The sequence below is a fragment of the Cygnus olor genome, chromosome 2 (genome assembly GCF_009769625.2).
Source record: "Cygnus olor isolate bCygOlo1 chromosome 2, bCygOlo1.pri.v2, whole genome shotgun sequence".
In the NCBI taxonomy this organism is placed as follows: Eukaryota; Metazoa; Chordata; class Aves; order Anseriformes; family Anatidae; genus Cygnus; species Cygnus olor.
Window position 1 is genome coordinate 93,659,724 of NC_049170.1, and position 19,270 is coordinate 93,678,993.

General features: G+C 35.7%; 1 long non-coding RNA gene across 13 annotated transcripts in view; it reads right to left on the reverse strand.

Moving 5' to 3' along the window:
- Positions 1-18,980, reverse strand: part of LOC121065940 — a 101,180-nt gene extending 82,200 nt beyond the window's left edge. For 5 of the 13 annotated variants that reach the window (XR_005817420.1, XR_005817418.1, XR_005817413.1 and 2 more), the window contains exons 1-6: positions 18,844-18,961; positions 13,667-13,724; positions 9,967-10,623; positions 9,108-9,267; positions 5,374-5,411; positions 3,766-3,823 (exon numbers count right to left, since the gene is read on the reverse strand). This is a non-coding gene — a long non-coding RNA (uncharacterized LOC121065940). Of the gene's footprint in view, positions 1-3,765; positions 3,824-5,373; positions 5,412-9,107; positions 9,268-9,966; positions 10,624-13,666; positions 13,725-15,158; positions 15,341-18,843 lie in introns of all 13 variants that reach the window. The other 8 variants (XR_005817417.1, XR_005817409.1, XR_005817412.1 and 5 more) reach the window with 8 other exon arrangements.
- Positions 18,981-19,270: the final 290 nt, after the last annotated feature.

The window sequence follows — 19,270 nt, forward strand, 5'->3', positions numbered from 1 at the left end:
CCAGCAGAAGGAAAAAAGACACTTGAAAGGAAGGTCTGAATGCAGAATATGATGGCATAAAATTCCCAAGTAAGTATGACCTGAGTCCCAGGCTAAGACTCAGTCTGCTGGAGACACCAGCAGTCCCCCTGAGACTGAATGTTACTGGTGAACCCAAAGAGGATGCAGAACTATTGCTGACACTGCCTGAGCTACAATGGCTAGTTTAAACAGGTAAACACATGCCTGGTATTACATGTGTTGTTATTCCTAATGTAGTGGAGAAGGTGTTCACAAAATGTCCAGACTTCAGTCAATGACAAATCTACATCCAGCTATGCATTATTAGAGCACCTGGAATGCTTTCACCAGCTTACAGTTGCTGATTGATTTTTTTCCTTCTTTTTCTTAGGAAGTAAACTCTCAGAAATACCTAAAACAAAGGTAAATCCTTACATTTGTCTAGATTACCAGGATGAGATTTTATTCTAGATCTCTGTTTTTTTTGTTTTTTTTTTTAAGCTGAAGTAGAATTTCTTTGAATCATTGCCTAGCATGTTTTAGTGACTCCATTTATACTTCCCATACTTTTACAAGTACAACAGTCAAATACCTTTTATATTTTCTACCTTAGGATACTATGAGGTGCATGATTAATAAATGAAAATCTCCACCTCTTCAGAAACCCATAAAACAGACCTCAGCACAAGATTTGCTATCACTTACAGTAGCAACCCTAAGCACGTCTCTTTCCACATAGAAACTGTGATCATGCCATATACACTTTAAAATATATTTTCTTAAAAATAAAATATTATTCTAAGTATTTACATATAAATATATATATAAATATATATAAATATATATTTATATATATATTTTTTTTTTCTGCCCTCCTGAAGTATATATATCTTTAAAAATACTTGGTTTTATTACAATATAATCTTCTAAATCACACTCCAGTTTTCTGTTCTTATACTGTCTATTTAAGCTCATGTTTTCATCATTTAGAACAATTGTAACAAAACGCCTTTGATAAAGTTTTTCACGCTAAAGTGTTTGTAGTTGTATTATGCATTAATTCCATGTATAATTGTCACACGAATTATAAAATTGCTCCAGTAAGCCAAAGATCATACAGTCTTTATTTTCTAAAACATTCAAGTGTCTGAGAATTCTTGAGTGAATAATTCTTAGTTTTGAAATAAAGGAGAATGCAACTGTAGTCTTATTCACTTGCTGGGTCTAAAACTTACCACTTCGTGTTTTTAAATATATTGGAAAGTAACAAGGTGAGCAGTTCTAGCAACCCAGTGACTCTAGGTCATTCAATTACAATTGGAATGTTATTTCATTCTCCATAAACTTCATAGTAGGTTAAATTCTTTGCAGACATCAGTGAATTAAACTTCGGGATATATCAAGAATATCATTATGTCATTTTCACAAATGTGGTAAATGAAGCAAAGTTAAGTTAAACAACTTACTTGAGTTCATGCAGCTTTCCATCAGAATCCAGAATATAGCTGCCAACTAGTACTCTATTTTGACTAGAAGACATTTTTCCTCACAGTGGCAAATGAAAGTGAACAGTGAAGATGGATGACACTCTTGCATCATAAACAAAAAGTATACAACCAGAAAATATAATTTCTGAACAGACGTGCAAATGATGACCTCAAATATGAACTATTCAGTTGCACACTTTACAAGCTGGTGAGCTCTTAAGCATGGTGTAGGTTTCCCAGACTGTTTTGGACAATAAGCGTCCTGCCCTACTTGGCATCTTAAAACACAATAGAGAGTAACTACAAATGAATGGGATGAAATAATTTAATTTTAAATTATTTTATCTACCCAGTTATGTAAAGATCAAAACATTGTAAATCATCTTATAAATAGCAAATAGACAAATACTCAAATGCAACAAATATATTTGTTGGTAATTTGCCATGGAAAGAGGTACACATTCTTAATTCCCATTTCCTAATGGTATGTAATTGGTAGGAGACAAAATCAAAAGCAATGGAAAATACCAGTCTTGTCCACAATGGCAAATTTCAGACACGTGCAAATGTAATCCTGCTGGCTGCAATAAAACTCAAGGCCACAATACAACACAGTCCCTACACACATAAAGACATTATGATAACTGCAAGACAGGATTATCTATTTGTGCTAAATGTGGTGCTTGTGCTATGTGCTCTCTAGATTTCCCTAAAGAAATCATGTTATGATCATTACGAGCAGCTCCTGGATATCTTGCTGAGACATTGCCACTTCACAATGGCATTTGCAGTCAGCTATTTCCAACAGCTTCTCATAGAAAAGACAAAAACAAATTTACTTAGTTTATCATAAGTAGTTTATTTTTGTTTTGTTTTGTTTTGTTTTAGTTGTTGTTGTTGTTGGTGGTGGTGGTCTTTTGTTGTTGTTTTTGTTTTTTTGGTGGTGGTGGTGGTGGTGGTGGTTGGTGGTTTGGTTTGGTTTTCACTAAAAACTGCATCTGCTCCGAAAATGTGCTCATAAAAGCTCATGCTCAGCCTGATATTCTCCAAAAGCCTGTGGAGTGCTGCTATGTGGTACAGAATTGTAGTGAAGCAGGTGAAAGCATGAGATGCTTATATGAGAGGTCTATCTTTGTGAGTCACTCCCTAAGACTGTTGCAAGAGCTTTGCACTTGCCATGACACACACAGGTTCTGTGACCTACACTTTTCTGTTCTCACAGAAGTCTTTACTCCTGCCTGTCCTTCTGTTTCCTTCTTTCTCACTCCTCTATGTTTGGTTCTGATGGACGAAAGAAAAAGCATATTTCCAGGCAACTTGCTATATTTACACTCAGGTGACATGGCAGCCAGACCATTACTTATCAACTCTCCATTAAACTTTAATAGATTAATCATCAATTATTGAGGAATTAATGTTCAGATCCAGCTGTGCTGTCCCAGTTCAGTTCACAAGTGCCAAAAAAGATACTTTATGGACTATGCTGTTGAGCATTCAGATTCTCAATCACATCTTTCATAACATCTCAGCTTTCTGAAGCAGAAAAGAGAAATGTTTGAGGTTTTTTTGTTTGTTTGTTTGTTTTTTAAGTGAGTGTGCAGACAGAATAAGTGAGATAAGAGCAGAAATCTGAGCTGAAGAATAATTTTACTGTGTTTGGGAATATCCTGATACTTTTATTTCATGAACAAATATCTTTATTAAAACAAAACAAAACAAAAAACAAAATAAACAAAACAAACAGACAAACAAAACAAAAAAAAAAACACTAAAACACCACTTGAAGAGCAGCTTTAAGAACTAGATATATAACGCTAATCTGAAACATATTATCCACAGATCCTATAACACGAACAAATGCATATCTGCCACACACTGGCAGCAAAATTGACAGTGACATATTAGTATGCAAAAAAAAGTAAAACTACCATTCTAAACACAGCTGAGCTTTGAATCTAAACCCAAACCCACTGTTATTATAGTTGATACACATTTAATAATAATAATAATGATAATAATAATAATAAAATAAAACATGGTAAGAAGTGTTACTAAGCAAATGATTCTGAATTGAATTGGTACTTTCTCTATTAGTATTGGAAACTGAAATTCTGAATTTTATATGTATATTTTGTCGGCTATAAGTACTGAAGCACAGGTCAAGCAATAGATTTAAACTAAAGACATACTATACATATCCCATAAATACAGGTTCTGTCAAGCAATCTTTCCCTTCCCCTCCCCCTGACAATATCAGTCTACCTGTCAATCCACCTACCTATTAGTATGCTGTACAAGGTTGAAAAGAAATACCAAAGCAGTGCTTCTCAGTCAGTCTTCATTGCCACAAGGAATAAAAAATGAACAGAGAAACTTCATCACTAGTTCATTATAGTCACTTGTAAACAATTTAGAAGCATAAGCAGACTTTGAAAGTAGGCAAGTAGGCAAAAAAAAAATATATAAATCAGGATACTGAAATTGTCATCTGCAAATCCTACAGGGGAAAGTGAAAGCATATATTGATATATAAGGAAGGAAGCCAATGTGAAATGATAAGTGTATTACCAAATCATGTTAGCTGATTGCTTTCCTTGATGAGGACAGGTTGGGAGATATCAGACAGAAATAATTCTGACTTTGACTTTTATGGAAGATTCGAGTACACGGAAGAGAAGATTGGAAAATAAAAAATTGTTGCTGTAAATATAGGCCCCATTAAGCATTGATTGTGACTCAGGTATGAGGATCTAAGCACAGTTTGTATTCATTTCATTATTGTTAGGAAAACATTGGCCATGAAAATAAAATCTCTTTACCCTGTAGTCCTTTAAAAGCATCATTGGTACTACATCCAGCAGTTTTCTTCAGTCTGTTGTGGTAACCATCCCAGCCACATGAGAGGTTATTTAGCAAAAACCAACTGCCATCCTGAAGTGACAGTTTCCGCAAACTTCATACATTACTCTCACAGATACACTTGGACAAAGTACCCACACCAGTAGACAGTTGTGAGATGTTGGAGCGCTGAAGCTGTACACTGAAGGACAAGGTCTACCCCCCCAGGCACAAGGGAATATTTTATCAAAGAGGGTACATAACTGGTATACAATTACTTAATTACAGGTGGGATTGTTAGTTCACTCTGCTTATGGTTTAGGCAGAGACAGCTACACTTATTCCATTAGCAAATATAATGGGATGGTGGCAAGTAGTGGTGGACAATTGGCAAATTGTGTTCTGATAAATAATGGATTGCTGGACTCCTTGGAGGCTGAGAGAGCAGGATGCAGAGCGAAGTGTTTAAATCAGAGAGGAGTCTAGGAACCACACCTTTAGTACTTCAGCTGTAGTAAATAAACTCTTCCTCTTACCTCAAAACTTGCCTTGTGAGAAGGGCAATTTCAAAGTATCCAGCCAACATAAGGATATTCCTTTCCTTTATGTATGGCGACATGATATTGAACTATTCTTGTTCTGCTCCAAATGACAGCTTGCAGAACGTTTAGAGATATTTGGGTACTCTTACACTAGGCTCCACACACTGGTTTACTAGAGATTAATACAGTGTGATGGTATAGAGGACAGATCTCCATATCAGTAGCTACCAAGGGACAGTGAGCACAGCAAGCTTGGGCACATTCACCATATGTGCATGCAATAAATTCTGAAACAGTAGCAATGTCCTCAACTACATTGATCTATTTAAACTAAAACTGGAAGAGCACTGGTGGGTTTTGCTTCCAGCACAACTCTCTGATTGATACTATGAGGAAAAATGAGTAATGTGTCCTCCTGCTTATTTGGTGATGTGTTAGAATAATTCAAGCTCTATTAATTTCAATGGAAACAAATGTATAAGAAGTTCTACATTAAGGTCACCTACCTGGTTTGGATTTCTGACTGTCCTGATGCTTTGAACACCTGTTTTGAAGTGAATGAAAAAGAATACTGGTCAAAATAAAAGATTAAGTAGAGACCCAGAGAAGCTTTACATGTGTATTAAAATAATTTTACTAATTTCTAACAGAGATGGTCTCTCTCTTCTCATTCCCTCAGTGCAGACAAAACAAAACAAAACAAAACAACAACAACAACAAAAAGACAGAACTGAGCACTGCTTTAGGGTCAAGAAGACAAAGGGAAGTTTGAAGACTGCTGCAATATTAAGTTGTGTGCTTTTTTTCTTTTTCTTTTTTTTTTTTTTTTTTTGGGGGGGGGATGTTGTTTGTTTGTTTGTTTGTTTGTTTTGGTTGGTTGGTTTTTGTAATAATTTGTTTTCTTTCTTTTCCTTTCATACATTCACACACACACACCCCTACAATGCATCTGACTGGAAATCATTTGATACATGTATTTGACATAAATTTGCTAGCAAGTCAAATACACAAGACAGTATAAGTCTGTAGTTATACCATCTTGGGCTTTGATCTTGTCAGATCTCATAAACTAAGCAAGACTGGGCCTGCTGTGTAATTGGGATGGAAGACCTCCAAGGAAAACCCAGCTGTTGTAGGAAGTGGAGTTGGTCACTCAGTAGGTGGCATTCTTCATTCTGGCTCCATACTGAATCAATGCCATACTAAGATGCTGCTGGAGGTATTATCTGTGCATGATACATAAATCTAAGATGCTGACCAAGTGGGCTAATTAGATATCCCGTGGCAGATTTCATAAGAGCTAAAATTGTTAACTGCAGCGTCCTGGACAAAGTCCAAACTGACTTCAAATACATTATGCCAACTTAAGTTTTCTCTCTAGTTTCAACTGAATGAAGTATTTAAATACTTTTAATTCACTGTATATTGTTTTGTGTCATTTATGTACATGGTTAAACAACTGCCACATTTTACTCTGGAGGTGATAGCACTTCACTGTTGGTTGAACTAATCCCTGCATGGCCTGTTATACACAGTTGTAGTGAAAAGCATCTTCTGCATGTAAATATATACACTGAAAAATTTTACTGCCATACAACTTATTTCTCAGAATAGATCATATTCTCAGAATATTTATATATCAGAATATATCATATGGCCCAGTGAGGTCAATCTCCCAATTTTTTTTTGTGAACCAAAAATAAATTAAAAATATATTTTAAAAAAATAGGATTGCCTTATATATTTTAATTTCATTACTTTAATTTTTAATTTCCGTACTAGTTCAACACTTACATAAAATTTACTATCCCATTGTAAATTTGTGTAAATGGAGAATATTTTGATTAACACCAAACTAAAATTGAAAAAGGAAAACAATTTTTTCTAAGTCCTAAGAACTGCAGATCTCTTAAAGTGAGATAGAACTGTGCAAGAGTTAGGTTTGGGCATTTTTCAGAATATACCACTTTATTTCACACTGGTAAAGAATTCACTGGGCCATTAAATAAATTGCATTATTAAAATCTCAATGTTATGTGACATAATTATGATAAAGTTTGGAGTATCATCCTGATTTTATATTGCTGTAGGATTTGCAAAGTTAAAATTAAAACTCTGTACTCAGCTTTGGATTTTAGAACTCTGATGGCATTATAGGTGAAGCATCAGCAAGAAGAAAGATTAATGGCAATGTAATTTTCTCAGAAGAAAGAACCTCTGCTGTTAACATTCCAATTTAATTATTTAACTGTCATTTTAAAAAATTAACACATGATATAAAAAGCTATACATTGGATTACATTTGTATAATTTTGCCAAGACTGAAACCACACAATTCAACACAATTTTATTTGGCAATACTTATGCGAAAGGAAGAGTGTATTTAAATGTTCATTTTAATGACATCTTGTTTGAACATGTAATAATAATTAAAGATATAATAACTTTATCAGCAAAAATAGCTGTCAGATCACTATTTTACTGTTGATGCTAGAATGTGATGAAATAACTGCAGAATATTTTCTGAGGGATGGAAGAATGCCGGAAAAAATGTCAATAATCCCTAATCAGGTTGAGATCATAAGTGTTTCGGAAAACTGCAAGTGATTAAAAGAAAAGTAACAATTCCTGTGCTACTCTATAAACTGAATATTTCTGAACATTCTTGAAGGAAATATTTTTCACTAGTGTGGATAACAAAATTCACACACAAAAGGGAGTCTCTTTCACAAGATAAATATGTATTTTGATTGTAAAGTAGTTCTGCAACTGCAGATACCTAAAGTGAGTTTTATTAACTAAAATTCTGGAATGACATCTCTTACTGGCAATAGAAAGATATTAACAATAGCACCTCATCTCTTTCAGGCTTTCAGGGGGATGCCTCAACCCATTTGTGAAACAAATCCTAGAACCTTTTCTCTGACCTAAAGAGTAGAACTCATCTTTTTCTTTTTAACATGTACTTCAGCATGTTCTGGCACAGTTTATACAGTAAGGTGGTAGGAAAAAGGTCATAAAGTACCAGGAGCAATGAGTGGAAATGAAGTCTCCTAATTCACAGTGAATAGTCTAAACATTAAAATACAAAGTCTAATCTGTTGGATTTTTTTATTAGTAGTATTTTTTTTTTCCTTTTTGCACTTTCAGAAGAAAGTAAATAAATAAATAAATAAAATCAATTCCTTATTTTCTTTTCTGTGAACAGCCTTTAATCAGCTCAACATAGACTGCAGTCTACATGTACATACATGCACAGACCGTTCCACGTATTGTTCTTCTCCCTACCATCGCCACCACCACTACCACCTCTGCTGTGTACAAATGTGAAAATAAATGTTTAACTCATTTCAAAGTAAGATGGAATTGAACTTGTATATACCACTTAATGGGAAAGTTTTAACTACAAAAGCTGAACAAAAGAGTTGAATGCTCCTCTCCAACTACTTCATAAAAGAAAAAACATCTTTTTTTTTATTGTTATTACCTTACTTTAAAGGTCAGAGGAAACAATGTTTAGTCCCAAAACGAGAATTTAGATATTAAAGTGGATGTTAACATTAATTTGCCTATTATTTGTTAACTGATATAGTACATAAAAATAGGCTGAGGTAGGTGGATTGAGACATTAAACACAGTTGTGGGAGATGGGGAGGTAAAGGGGAAACCCAAAGCTGAGAAATTTAAATTCAGACCTCAAATAAGCATGAATTACTACTCCTGACGTTACCAGATGTTTCAAAATAGATGTGGCCACAGATTTTAGATGCCTAAAGGTAAAGTTCTAAATCTATATGAAAGCACCTAAATATACTGGCTTGATTTCAAAGCATATGTAGAAATGTAGCTCCCACTAGTTTTGAAATAACACTTCTGGTAGGTTATTTCAATGTATAGTTTGAAGCTTGGCTATTTGAGCCTGAAAGTTATAGACACTATTACTGACTTTAGCTTTTACAAGCATAGTGATGCATCTGAATGTATAGCCAGATACTACATTTAAGGTCCTTTCATAGTTATCATGCATACATGGTGAAGACAGACACAAAAGATATTTCTCCTCCAGTGGTGAAACCAAAGAGCGTTTGGCTTAACTCAAATGTTGCTGAACTCTAAGGGACTAAAGTGTCTCATTCGTTTAAAAGATAAATAATTCAGGTGCCTAAATAAGGGTTATAGAGAGTAACTTTGGGTACTTAATATCAAGAAGTATTTTGGTTAGTCAATAAACATGTCTTACCTTGTTCATCTCTCCAAATCTCTGTATTTGTATAATGTTCCAAAAATATCCTATTTCTTATCTGATCTCTTCATGTTTTATATTGAAACATTTGAATATACAAATTGTCTTTTCAGCATTTGACAGAATTTTCTTCATGCAGAAGTTTTAAAAGTTTTGGCTTAAGCATGTAAATGAAATGAAAAATGACATTGATTTTAGTGGAGTAAAGTACAATTATTTCAGTAACTCTCTTCCTTTTATGAATTTCTTTAGTTGTACTTCAAGTAGTGTTTTGTATCACAACCACAGAAAACAAGTACTAACAACAGTGGAACAGATGTTTAAATGCTGTAAATTTGCATTGCATTGTTTGGTGAGACTGCAGTGAAATGGAGTTACAGTGATTTAAATCACCTTAAAATCTAATCTTTTGCCTAATTACATACACACATACAAACACCTACCCATCCATATGAATAAAGACAGAACCTAAATTTATTTAAAAAGTTACACTCAATGATTATTAAAAAAAAAAAAAAGAATAAAAATCAACCTTCCTTTTAAAGACAACTTATGTGCCATCAGGTCTGCACTATTGTTAGCTAGATTAAAAGTATGAACAAAGTAGCATCCCTTCCATTTAAGTGTGATGTCAGGAGTTTAAGAGTTAACACAAAGGCATGTTTTCCACATGATATAGAAAAGCGAAATATGAAATTGGATGCACAGAGAACAACAAAGCTTTAAATTCAATGTTATGTTTATTAAACAAAAAAACAGCATGGCAGAATATTAGCAGAGAAAAAAAAAAGTGCTTTTGCAACTTAAAGATTTTAAGGGACTTGACAGCTGCTTAATTTATAGCAAATTCTTATACCTGTATCTGTTGGTTCCAGAATAATTTTGTTTCAAAGACCACTAAGATGTTCATATAGGGCTAATGTAAACATCTTTTACAAATCTACATTTTCAATTCAATTTTCAGTTAATTCAATTTTAATATCTGTAGGGGAAAAAAAAAAAAAAAAAAAAAAAAGACGAGCCCCCAAATGGGTGTTCTTTCTAATCCTAGATTCAATTTCTGTGCTTACTGTTGTAATTATTTGATTTTTAGGGTTTGATATCAACCCCCAGCTAAGCTTAGGACCAAACTATTTTACTATAAACCTGAAGTACTTACATAAGATGAATCTTGCAAATAATAAATCCAACAGATACATATTTATTTTAATTGATCACAGATTGAGGTTGCAGATTGCCTGAGATAGAAATGTACTTCTGTGGGCTTACTCTTGTTTTCTCATGCACTAAGCCTAAGACATCACATACAATCTAATGCTGGTATTTCCCTAAGATACTACTAAAGATTTAACCTCAAATCTCTTGCAGTAAACAGAACAAAAATGTTTTGATGTTTATGAAAGGCTGTCCTAAATTCTCTGAAGTTATGTTTCTTTTTTTTCCAGATTGGTTTGGAAGTGTTTCAAAAAGAACTTTTCTTGTGGGATTTGACTCCTCAAATTCCATTTCCAGGCTAAAAAACAGAAGTGGAGATCATATTTTAGAGCTTTAAAAACTGTAAAAACTCAGAGGCTGTTCTAGAAATCAATGCTACTAGAGGGAAGGAGGTTATGCCTTCCAAACTGTTTTTTTTTCACTCTAGTTTCATTCTATCTCTCCACCTTAACGCCCACACAGAGCTGGTATTTTTTCCTATTCCTTACCAAATTCTGAAAGAAACTGAATTCAGTGATTTAGGGCTAACGTGACTATTGGGGTACAGTCATTGGTTGAGTTCTTTTCAACCAGGGACTGGAGATATGTACTGTTAAATGGTGGTTTATTTCCTTATTTTGTTGGGTTTTGTGTGTGTGTTGTATAGGCCCCCACTAAATTATACACTACCCATTTGTTGTGTATTGATTTTTTGTTAAAATACTCAGGAGGTTGCATGACTTCATTTCTACAGAGAAATGGTTCATGAAATCTTAATCTACATCAAGGTAGCTCCTACTTTGACCAAAAAAAAAAAAAAGGCAAAAAAAAGGCAAAAAAAAAAAAAACACATTTCAATTCTCACTATTCAAACCAAAATTATATTTTCACTCTGCCATTTTTTTCTTTTTTTTTTTTTTTTCCTTTAACTTGTACGCTTGTGGATTTTGTTCTTAAAAAAATATCAGTAAACAGCATCTCATTGAAAAAGCATTAGTTATTCTAGTTTAGTATAAGAATTACTTGTAAATGTCCTGACATTGCAGAGGCTCCATTGTTGAACTGAATGAAGAATTTACAAAGATCTTGCATTTGACTAAAGTTGTTCGGTCATTTAATACAGATTTCCATCCACTATGCAACACAAAATTCTCTCTTCTGGTAGCAATTCATTAGTCTCCCCACTCACTCTTTTAAAGCTCATATTTTAACTTTTATTCTTCTTATTATTATTATTTAAATATCAAACAGTATTTAAAAGCCAGATGTGTAGAATAGAAAATGTTTCTTTGCTATGATCTTGTACAGTGTTGAAAATTTCTGTATGAAAGGCATCAAGGTAAGCCCCAGTGGCAGATGTATTACTGAACCGTTCATAATATGTTTTTATTTTCCCCTTTAAAGCTGTTAGAAAAAAGTCTAATTCAGCATAACGTGTTTGTGGAGAGGGGCTCTATCCCCTTAGTGCAGTTTGTAGTGAAAGCATACTGCTTATGGGTGCTCAAGTCATCTGTGAGAAAAATGAATTTTGAGTGTGGATCTCCTACAAATCATTTCAAAACAAAAGTTTCCTGTTATGAACGTCCTCTGCTTTCTGAGAAAGAACTGGTTAGGCAGCTAACGAGATGAACATTCCTCTCTGCCAGCATCTGATAAAGACAGAAACCTCACTCCACTCTACAGTTAGGTACTTGACACCAGAGAGCAACTCAAAATATGCTCCTCACACTGACTCTGAGTCAAGGGAATGTTAATGTCATTGGAGGGGCTCAGCCAAACATGGCTCCAGTGGATGAGCAGAACGAAGATCTAGGGCAAATACTCCCTGAGCATACAGGAATCATCATAACACCACACTGACCTCCCTAGAAGCTCCCAGAAGGTGATGGCCACAGGGTAGGTGGTGTTCTGCATCACACTGCAGGATCCAGGCACAGACAAGTCATATGAAGGAAGCGCAACCTATGTTGTGCTGGGAAAAAGGCAGGAAAAAACAAAGGGGATGCGAAAGGTGGGTAACAACAAATATGATCTGAAGTTATTCAGACAGATGAAGGGATATGGCAGGTTTGACAGTAGTACATGTGATATACTACCAATGATATTAACAGCAGAACAGGGCACGTGCTTCTCTCTCCACCAACTCTCAAGTTCATTCTCAGGCACACTGTGCTCTAGCTGAACAGTTCTACTTCTCTAACACTTCTGTCCCTGTTCACCTCTTTGAAATTAAGAGTGACTGACCTACTAATTCAGTCCTAGCAGCTCCTATTCATAAGGCTAGCATTAAAAAAAAAAACAAAACAAACAAAAAAAAACTTCAAATTTAACGAAACCAAAGTTGCAGGTGTCAAGAAATCCCTAATCAAGTGGTGATTTTTATTTTATTTCACTAACAAAGATAATTCTACATCACATTCCTTGTTAAGCTTCAACTAATAATTCAGAAATGCTCAAGCACTTTCATGTGGTTTTCTAACATGAATGGACAATCTTCTACTTCCAACTTTCCCATTCTTGTTTTGTTGTTGTTGTTTGTTGTTTTTTGTTGTTGTTGTTGTTGTTTTGTTTTGTTTTAAAACAAAATAAAGATCCAGATTTAAGCTTCTTGGTCTTTAATAAATTTGTTTCATTTTGGAGTAGCACATGACAATTTTCTTTTCTGGGGATATAGTTTATGCTGTTATTACTTTGATTTGCAGTGTATTGATGGATTTGGATTGCCAAAATGTGATATAGTTTTAAATATACGCATACACAGAGGTGTTATTATTTAGTTTTTGAGATAAAAAGGGATGCATGGAACTAGAACTTGCCCTCTGTAGCTATACATAATATCGCAGCCATTATCTAACCTTCTTTTTAAACATTAAAAAAAAATAAGATTAAAGTTGGTCATTTGAATATGTATGAATGAAACAGTAAAGTAAGTCTTAAAAAAAAGTAGTTTTAAAGGAATATTGTTCACAAATTTGTTAAGGCATAACAGGGAAAAAGGAAAACTCTGCAAATGTGAGGTAATGACAAATTTTCTAACTGGGAAGGAATAGATATAACAAAATATTACACTGCTAGTAGCACTTTAAATGGAGGCCTTAAATGCTGATTTATATATATACTTACTGAGCATTCATGGGATCTTTTTTATGTTAATTGAATTTCCATTGATTATTAAAAGCCTGTTTACGTAAGGTGAGCAACTACATAGATGCTCTATTTCTATTACATAGTTGTTAAACCGTGGTAAATACCTTTTGAGAAATGATTTGGTGTTTAATTAGCATACAATAGTTCCCCTCTTAAAATTAAATTAAATTCCTATTTGAGGCACTTAATTTAAAGTGTTAACCAAACGTGCATACCTGCAAGGTGGTAATTTCAGATTTGTAGTAGCAGTCAAGGTCTAGTAACTCTGTAATGCTGAAGGTTAGAAAGTATGAACTCAGTTCTCAGCTAGGTGATTTTTAATCTAATTTTCCATGTACTACATACAAATGCAAGACAAAAAAATGATTATGTGTTTTCACAATTAATTAAAAAATGACAAACATGATCACTGCGGGAATCAGTAAAATAAAATTAATTATGCATTGTTGGTTTTGTTATTGCTATTGCTTTAATGTGATTGTGAATATTTAGCCAAAATCAGTGATATAAGATTTCATTTAATCTTTGGTGAACTTTTTCATCATAAGAAAATGAAAACCTCTTTAGCATGCCTAATGTCATTTTCCTCACATGCTAAGATTCCTTCTTTACCTTGTAATATGTTCAAACAGTGCATCAGGTCTGCCAACTACCAAATGTTAGAAATAGGAATAAGATAACAGAGAACAGGATGATACCACTATGTATGTGGACTGGGAGTACATCAGTCTATTCCTGACTTTAAGTTTATTGTGTAACTTTGGTGAAGCCAGACATTCTGGTGTGGATCCAAAACCAGAAAGAAAAGAGTGAATCCTCAAAGAGGTAGGGCTGAGAGAAACCCAAGACCTTCTCACAATGCTGTTGCAGATTGCTGGGTTTCTAAGCATGGTGGCATACAGCCAACAGACTGACTACTGAAAGGGACAAAATCAGTCAGGAGAATGTGCCTAGACCTAACCAGTAAGCAACTATATCATAGTAGGGAAAAAATCCCTACACAGGCTTCCAGAGGGTGGCTTTGTACTCCCAGATCCCTCTCTTTGGGGAAGGCACTGTAATACTGCCAAAGGAGCAGGTGGTGGAGTTACTGTCACTCCCTTAGCATCTCTTCCCAGGCCTCCATTTAGAGTACATCTAAGTTATTTTCACAGAGGATTGTAGCTTTTTAGAAGTCTTGTTTTTCTTCTAATGCAAAGCAGTGAGAAAACATTGATTTTTTTTTTTTTTTAAGAGAACACACATTCATTTTCCAGAAAGTTCCATTTGTAGGTGAGAAAATATGCTCTATTTTCTAAAATATATGTAGATAGATAGATAGATATAGATATAACAGATAGCCAATCAACAAGCAAACACAGAATGAGACTATTTGGCTGTTGAGTCAAATACTTAGAGTTCCATTTAGAGTTTCCACATTAATTCAATCTCTTGTGCATCGTGATTCAGCCTTTAATTAATCATCCTCTGGCTTTGTGACTTCCACATTCACAGCTGGCTCAGAAGGTCAGCTCAGTGAAGTGGGAAACCTGGCAGGAGCCCACTGGGTACCAGTGTTCCCAGGACTCCCAAGCTCCCCAGGGAACTCATGAGCAGACAGATACTGAGGACTCTCCACCACCCCAAAAAGTCATGAGGACTTTAGGGACCCCCTTGGTCAGGCTCCTAGATTTAATTATTCCCCTTTCCATTGCAAAAGGCAGTTACCTCAGCTTGGAGGCATTTTCAGCTTGAGCTGCTTGACTCATGCAGTGCTGGAGGCTAAAGCCCACTGAAGCTTTTGCTTGCCCTGGTAATCCACCCACTTAGCACTAAGGGCATGGGTCAAACCACTGAAGTGCTGCTGGTATCATGAAGACTGAATTTACATGACCAATGCCTTCTGGCATCTGTAATTAACAGAGGAAAACCTTTTTTTTTCTACTACTTTTAAAATGACATTAAAGTAAGGTTATGTCCTTGACAATAATATTGATGAACTGCATGTGAGAAAGGATATTTCAGAAGTGAGACTGAGCTAGTTGCAAAGATAAAACAATGAAGACTGTGTCTAACTCAACTAACCTAGAGTGGAGTGAGGCACTGCTCAGAATATAGTAAGGAGAAGCTTTGGTAGAGGCCTCAAATGTATGTTTTATATGTGCTTCTTTTTAAACAATCCGATTAATTTTGAATTAATAATGCATCAGCTGATTTGAGTCATGATACTAGCTATGAAGGTTATGCCACTGGAAAACAACAAGCAGAAAACAAACAAACAAACAAAAACAACAAAGTTAATTTTAAAAAGCCCAACCCTGTAAGAACTTGAACAAGGCAGCAAAAAGTATCAGCCATTACTTGATGAATTTTATTTCAAGTTGCTGGGACATAATCAGCAACATCTTTTCTAAAGCAACAAAAGAAATGCATCTAATTATTGAATATCAGCCTGTTATCATTACAATTTTGGGGGTGTTTCAAATCCCAAAACAGTATCTGATTGATTTTGAAAAGCTCACATGATATATCTTATGCACATGAAAAATCTTCCTATCTTCCTGCATAATATTTTATGCACATAAAATATTTTATTTTATTTTAAGCACACAACTATATCTTAATCCAAGATTTGTTCATAAAATAGTTCTGGGATCTGGCTTGTACAAACTATTTTTTTTCTGGTAATTTATTTGGCTAATAAGTACATTAATATATATATATATATATATATATATATATATATCCCAAGCATTTTACCACACAAAATTATAAAAAAAATTAGTTTAAATGAGTTTCAAACTGTATATAGCCTGCTTGATGTGAATGCAGGTATCTCTTTGTCATAATGCCATTTGCTTTTTCATTTGAGGCAGCTACATAAAAATGTTGAGAAAAAAAATAGTTATTTCTTCATCTGCACTGCAAATTTGTGTGCATTTTAACTGGATTGGAAGGTAATTACTCTAACTTTACAAAGTTATTTTAAGATGGAATCTGTCATTGGTTCTTCAGTTATCAATCTGTGTTTTCATAAAGATGGGCATAACATCTGCAATGATGATGACACTGGTAGCTCTGGACTATTAACAGTACATACTATCTTCTCCCCATTTGGGATACAACAGAAAACATAGTAGAGGAGAAGCTAGGGTTATTGTTGGGAGTGTACAACAAGGGTAATGATCAATGGATGAGTCTGTAGGAAACTAGGCTTCATTAGACCTTTCATATATATTATCTTTTTTATATATGTCAGTTGTCTGAATATGCAAATGTTGTTTGTAATTCACTTCTTTACTTGTCTAGTATAGAAAAGAAATAAAAACTTAAAAGTAGTTACAATCCTGACAGTACTGACTACTGTCCCACCACTCCTGTAAAGAAGTAATATTAAGAGTAAGACTAGAAAGTTCTGCATGCAAATTCTATTTACAAGGCTATCAGCATCAGAAAGCATAGTTAGCTATTTCACTGATATATGGGTACATGGCTATGTGCTTAGCTCCATGCTGCAGTGGAGCCAAACTTACATAGGATGAAAGTCTATGAGAAAAAGGACTTCTGGTGGTAAGAAAGGTAAGGTCCTAGCTCATGCATGAGAAATCCGAAGGTAGTCAGGTACTGCAGCATGATGGTAGAAAATACAAGAGCAAAAGACATAGCAGGTTAGGGGGGGCAGAGTGAGAGGTCAAATCACTCTGGATGATCCATACAGAAATCTACCTCCTGACATCAGTTAGACTTTTAAGCTCTCAAGTTACCCTAAGGAACAAAAGAGCTCCCTGCATACAAGGCTGCAGTGAAGTTGGCAAAAACATTCAGAATTTCCAAACTAAGGGGTTTACGGCATGGTTCAAATATGGCAAAGTAGGGAGTATGGGCTATAAATTGAGAGAACAAAGCAAGTCCCAGCACTGCAGAAAATATCATTGAAAATGAAAGAAAGAGAAGGTAGACTTTCGGACTCTGGAGCTGAGAGAAGGGATGGAGGAAGTTCCCAAGGACGAGAGGCTTGAGTCTTAAAAATGTACTGAGGACAACACCGCAAGAGAGAGACTTAGAAGACATAACTGATTTAAGCGGAGTTCAAACCTTTGGACTGGCGTACACTTTGTTGGGTTAGAAACTGGCTGGGTAGCCAGGCCCAAAGAGTTGTGGTGAACGGGGTTAAATCCAGTTGGAGGCCGGTTACTAGTGGAGTCCCCCAGGGCTCAGTACTGAGGCCAGTTCTCTTTAATATCTTTATCGATGATCTGGATGAGGGGATCGAGTGCAACCTCAGTAAGTTTGCAGATGACACCAAGTTAGGGGTGTGTGTCAATCTGCTCGAGGGTAAGAAGGCTCTGCAGGAGGAGCTGGATAGGCTGAACCGATGGGCTGAGGCCAACTGTATGAAGTTCAGCAAGGCCTAGTGCCGGGTCCTGCACCTGGGGCACAACAACCCCAAGCAGCGCTACAGGCTGGGAGATGAGTGGTTGGAAAGCTGCCTGGCCAAGAAGGACCTGGGAATACTGGTTGATAGTCAGCTGAATATGAGCCAGCAGTGTGCTCAGGTGGCCAAGAAGGCCCACAGCATCCTGGCTTGTATAAGAAGCAGTGTGGCCAGCAGGGCTAGGGAAGTGATTGTCCCCCTGTACTCGGCTCTGGTGAGGCCGCACCTCGAGTACTGTGTTCAGTTTTGGGCCCCTCGCTACAAGAAGGACATGGAGGTGCTCGAGCGAGTCCAGAGAAGGGCGACGAAGCTGGTGAGGGGTCTGGAGAACAAGTCTTATGAGGAGCGGCTGAGGGAGCTGGGATTGTGCTGCAAAAGAGGAGGCTCAGGGGCGACCTTATCGCACTCTACAGGTACCTTAAAGGAGGCTGTAGCAAGGTGGGGGTTGGTCTATTCTCTCACGTGCCTGCTGACAGGACAAGGGGGAATGGGCTACAGTTGTGCCAGGGGAGGTTTAGGTTGGATATTAGGAAGAACTTTACTGAAAGGGTTGTTAGGCATTGGAATAGGCTGCCCAGGGAAGTGGTTGAGTCACCATCCCTGGAGGTCTTTAAAAGACGTTTAGATGTATAGCTTAGTGATATGGTTTAGTGGAGGACTTGTTAGTGTTAGGACACAGGTTGGACTCGGTGATCTTGGAGGTCTCTTCCAACCTAGATGATTCTGTGATTCTGTGATTCTGTGATTCTGTGATGCTCCTGCCCTCCTTTGAGTCCTGATTTTTTCTTTCTTGATTTACTTCTTCTCTTTGATCTTTTTTTCAGGGGATTGCTTTTCTGCTTGGCTTACGAAAAGTGTTTTAATGTATCCAAGCAATGTTTTATCAATACTACTATTATTATTACTATTATTATTATTTTAACAAAGTTATAAGACAGTGATAAAAATAAGCAAAAAGAAATATCTCAAACAGCTTACCAGATTTTAGAGTGCCTCCTAAGTTAATGTGTTGTTCTTTTTTCCAGGCGCAAAGCTCTGAGGAAGAACCAAAGTCAGAATTTCAAATCTTTGCTTCCATTTTGCTTCCCATTTTCTCTGAATTTTCTCCTTGTGTCTTAAAGGAAAAGGAAAGAAGACATTATAAGCCACCTCAGATAATAGTCTCCTCTTCAGCTCTTGCTCCTCTCCTCCAAAAGATGACATCTTTAATACAATCTAAAAAATTAGGAGAAAGATCATTTTTATAAAAACTCTCCTCAGTTTATAGGAAGGGGAATAAGTATTGATAAGAAAATGGAGAACTCAGTAATTTACTTCATAAACATTTTACTGTCTTACTTCTTCCCCACCCCATAAGTTTAGTTAAAGGCCCAAGAAATGTTTGAGTCAGTATTTGTAATGAAAA